Genomic DNA, 4,490 nt, shown 5'->3' with positions numbered 1-4,490 from the left:
TTAACAAGAAATGCATATTTAATCCTATGTATAACCCTTGTATCTTTCATCAATGTTTATGATGAGTATTTCTATAATTTGATTTGGCTCTCTGCAATTTCACCGGATGTTATTTGAGACAATGCATTACTGAACATAACGCGCCAATTTAAACTGAGGTTTTTGGAAATAAAGAGGGACTTTATTGAACAAAACTAACGATTTATTGTGTAACACGGACTCCTGGGAGTGCCACCAGATGAAAGATCATTGTCAGGCCCTGACCGTAGAGAGCTTTTAATGTCTCTATTTTGGTTTGGCCAGGGTGTGATTTGGGTGGGCATTCTATGTTCTTTTTTCTATGTTTTGTATTTCTTTGTCTTGGCCGGGTATGGTTCTCAATCAGGGACAGCTGTCTATCGTTGTCTCTGATTGGGAACCATACTTAGGTAGCTTTTTTCCGAATGGTTATTGTGGGTAGTTATTTTCTGTTTAGTGTTTTGCACCTTACAGGACTGTTTCGGTTTCATTTATTCTCTTGATATTTTGTTATAGTGTTCTGTTCTAATAAAATAAGCATGAACACTTACCACGCTGCACTTTGGTCAGACTACTCTTCTTCAGACGACGAAAATCGTTACAGAACTAACCACCAACAACGGAACAAGCAGCGTGGTATGGAGGAGCAGAGGGTTCAGGACTCCTGGACATGGGAGGAGATATTGGACGGTAAGGGACCCTGGAGACAGGCTGGGGAATATCGCCGCCCGAAAAAGGAGCTGGAGGCAGCTAAAGCTGAGAGGCGGCGATATGAGGCAAGGCACTGCAGCAGGCACGAGAGGCAGGGGGAGATTGGCGGAGTCAAGCGATAGACCTGAGCCAACTCCCTGTGCTTACCGGAAGCAGCGGGGTACTGGTCAGGGACCGTGTTATGCGGTAAAGCGCACGGTGTCTCCAGTGCCCGCTCATAGCCCGGAGCGCTATATGCCAGCCGCCCGCAAGTGCCATGCGAGAGTGGGCATCCAGCCAGGGCGGATTGTGCCAGCTCAGCGCGCTTGGTCTCCGGTGCGCCGTTTCGGCCCAGGGTATCCTGCGCCGGCTCTGCGTACTGTGTCTCTGGGGCGCTGGGAAAGTTATGTTCGTGCTATGCCTGCGCTCCGCCCGTGCCGGGCTAAAGTGGGCATTGAGCCAAATGGAGAGGTGCGAGTGGTAAGCACCAGATCTCCAGTGCTCGCCCATAGCCCGGTTCGACCTGTGCCTGCACTCTGGAGGGGCCAGGCTAAAGTGGGCATTCAGCCTGGAGGAGTTGTGCCAAGGCTGTGCACCAGGGCTCCAGTGCTCTCCCACAGCCCGGTTAATCCGGTGCCTCCTCTAAGCACCAGGCCTTCTGCTAGCGTCTGACAAATCCCAGAGAGGTTTTAATGTCTTAGAAAAGAAGGCCCTTGGGAAGGGTTCTCTCTCTGTCTTTCTCTGCTTGTAACTCCACAGCTTGTAACCTGGCACCACCGATGCAACCAGGCCTTACACATACCACAAGGGGGGGGGGGGCAGTGATTTCATTCATTGAAGGTAAATCATAATACACCTAGAATTGGTCTAGGAGACATGTTTTCTGTAGTTTTCTGTGGTTTATCTGTGTTAGACTTGTCATCGGACACTCACTAAACCCTAAACCTCAACTTTATATTGTAATAAATAATGTGGAAATTGAGCAAGTTGAGATGACTAAACTGCTTGGAGTAACACTAGATTGTAAACTGTCATGGTCAAAACATATTCATACAACACTAGCTAAGATGGGGAGAAGTCTGTCCATAAAAAAGAGATGCTCTGCCTTATTAACAACACCATCAACAAGGCAGATCCTACAGGCCCTAGTTTTGTCACACCTGGACTACTGTTCAGTCATGTGGTCAGGTGCCACAAAAAAGGACTTAGGAACATTGCAATTGGTTCAGAACAGGGCAGCACGGCTGGCCCTCGGATGTACACAGAGAGCTAATATTAATAATATACATGTCAATCTCTCCTGGCTGAAATTGGAGAAGAGATTGACTTCATCACTACTTTTATTTATGAGAGGCATTGGCATGTTGAATGCACCGAGCTGTCTGTCTAAACTACTGGCACACAGCTCGGACACCCATGCACACCCCACAAGACATGCCACAAGAGGTCTCTTCACAATCCCCAAGTCCAGAATAGGCTATGGGAGGCACACAGTACTACATAGAGCCATGACTACATGGAACTCTATTCCACATCAAGAAACTGATGCGAGCAGTAAAATTAGCTTTAAAAAACAGATTAAAAAAACACCTTATGGAACAGCGGGGACTGTGAAGCAACACAAACATTGGCACAGACACATGCATACACACACATAACATACGCACTATACACACATGTACACACACACACACGATAACATACAGTACGTTATACATACACATGGATTTAGTACTGTAGATATGTGGTTGGGGTCTGAGGGTACACAGTGTGTTCTGAAATCTATGAATGTATTGTAATGTTTTAAAATTGTATAAACTGCCTTAATTTTGCTGGAACCCAGGAAGAGTAACTGCTGCTGCGGCAGCAGCTAATGGGGATCCATAATAAATACAAATAGGACAAGTCTAACAGTTACTTATACTCAGGCTTAAACTCAGGCAGACCTACCTGGAAAATACTTTTTCATTTCATAAGCTCCCTAAACAGTAGCTCCATAAGTTCACAACAGAAAATGTCATAACTCTTTCAAATGTTCAAACACATTCCACAGTTCAACAAGGTCACTACACACCATTCACCACGAAGCTTTAGTGCAAACACAGGTTTTACCCAAAACAGCTGCACTATCAGGTTACATAAGCACTCACTCCTTAGCATGAGAACATCCGGACAGGATGTACATAAATGGGCATAACCACGTGACACATAAAATAGGTCATCAATCACTTTCGGACACAAACCGTCTACTATAATTCTTCTGGCCTCTATAGTTAATGTTGGAAAAGTCTTGATTAGTCTGGGGAACCCAGAATAAAATCATGCATGAGTGCTGGCCTCTGAGAGAATACTCTTGACAAACCTCCTTCCCAGAGACGCCACCTCAGTTTCAAAAGTGGTGTGAGAAAAATGTGTAAATATCTTTTCCGTGGTCTGGAGTTTTTCCTGATCTCATGTCCTGGTCAGGTAAAACTCTGGGTCATCTGGGTCCTATTCACAGGCTATGATAGGGTCCAACATAAAGTTTTCCTCCCTGACCGGGCCTTTTGGCCAAAAATCTACTGTCCCGAATAGAACTTCTATTGGCCCGACATAGTGTAGTTTTTAAATGCATTGGGTTCATGCAGGATCTATAGGTTGGCATTGTTTCTGTCTATATTCCGCTATTAATAGGTTATATTTGGTTATTGTGATGTATTAAAAAAGCAGTGTAATATAATTTAACAATGTAAGTCATTACTCTATTGTTTAGAATTGTATTAATTACATTCATTTTGTTTCTAAAGTATGTTATTTTGTTAAGATGTTATTTACATGTCAACATGGGATTCTGACCAGGTCATAGCACCATCTCTGCTGCTTCTCTGGTTTGAGATTATATTATTACTTGTATTGATAAGAATAAACACTGTGCGGCCCTTTTCATTGACGTGTCTAAGGCTTTTGACACTGTGGATCACTTGTTACTCATTCAGAGGCTTTGTAGCTGGTTTGAAAATGATTTAACGGACAGAACGCAATGTGTATTTACTGATGGTGTTCAATCAGGTTTTCTGGAAACAACAAAGGGTGTCCCACAAGGATCGATTCTTGGTCCAGTTCTTTTCACTATTTACATGAATAATATTGGTTTAACTTGTACCTGCCCTTGTATACCGATGACACGGTTGTGTATGATATTTCCCCCACGGTTGACCAGGCTCTTTCAGAGCTACAGTCTGCATTTGTTGCTTTCCAGAAAATCTTTGTTGATCTGAAATTGTTACTTAATGCAGATAAAACCAAGTATACAGTATGTTGTTTTCCAAAACACTTAAAAATGTGGATGGTGCCCACATTGATCATGGTCCAGCTTTTTCATATCTGGGCATCAGGATAAACTAAAAGCATACAGAGATCCTAGATCCATGTGAATGGCATCCAAGTTCTCCTCCAAGGACACGTTTCAGATACTGTAGATACCAAACATGGATATTACTGTAACATACATCTCAATAGTCATTCATCTGGGTACTGTAACAGAGAGACATTTTGTCCTCTTGACAGTAGAAGGGAGGACTGGCCCCAACAAGTGTCTTTGCATTTTGGGCCATTTGCCATGTGGCATAAAGCACACATTTGATTGCAGGGCCTACGACATCTTAAACTAAGATATCAGGTTCACAAGAGGTCAATCAATCAAATTTTATTTCATAAAGCCCTTTTAACATCAGCAGTTGTCACAAAGTGCTTTACAGATACCCATTCCTAAAACCCCAAAGAGCAAGCAATGCAGAGGCAGA

Source organism: Salvelinus namaycush, chromosome 19, assembly GCF_016432855.1.
Source record: "Salvelinus namaycush isolate Seneca chromosome 19, SaNama_1.0, whole genome shotgun sequence".
NCBI lineage: Eukaryota > Metazoa > Chordata > Actinopteri > Salmoniformes > Salmonidae > Salvelinus > Salvelinus namaycush.
The sequence above is the reverse complement of the archived record's forward strand: the minus strand, read 5'-3'. Positions refer to the sequence as shown.